This window comes from Penaeus monodon, chromosome 25, assembly GCF_015228065.2.
Source record: "Penaeus monodon isolate SGIC_2016 chromosome 25, NSTDA_Pmon_1, whole genome shotgun sequence".
NCBI lineage: Eukaryota > Metazoa > Arthropoda > Malacostraca > Decapoda > Penaeidae > Penaeus > Penaeus monodon.
Window position 1 is genome coordinate 40,939,416 of NC_051410.1, and position 492 is coordinate 40,939,907.

General features: G+C 39.8%; 1 protein-coding gene across 1 annotated transcript in view; it reads left to right on the forward strand.

Moving 5' to 3' along the window:
• Positions 1–492, forward strand: part of LOC119589411 — a 7,520-nt gene that overhangs the window by 2,901 nt on the left and 4,127 nt on the right. The window lies entirely within an intron of this gene.

The following is a 492-nucleotide window of genomic DNA, read 5'->3' on the forward strand; positions in this document are numbered from 1 at the left end:
AGCTTTCGAGTTCATTGAGATTCATGCAGCTGTGGCGATGCACGAATAAATACCGCATGGCAGCCACCCTGATTAAGGACAGAAAATCGAAATTGTTTGACCAGTATCCCTTTCGTGGGAAAATTGGATAGGCCGGTTAATTAGTGACAAACAAATAAAAATTCCTGCCAAAGCTATTCAGCATCTGATCCGAAAAAAATATTCTCGGCGTTTAATTCAACATCTGATCCGCAAAGCAATGCGGATCAGATGTTGAATTAAACGCCGAGAATATTGGCCTTTTTTATGTGATTATCAATCTTGTTTCATTTTCTAAAGTGCGATGGATAGCATTTTTTTTAGGGGGAAAGGGGGGGAGGGGGCAAAATTGCGATCAGTAGGTAGAATGTAATTCGAAATCGGATTTGTGGATGGAAGTGGGAATTAAGTGTGTGTGGTGTGTGAGTTTCTAATTTCCACTGATAATGTTTTGTTGGAAATATTTGCATCCAC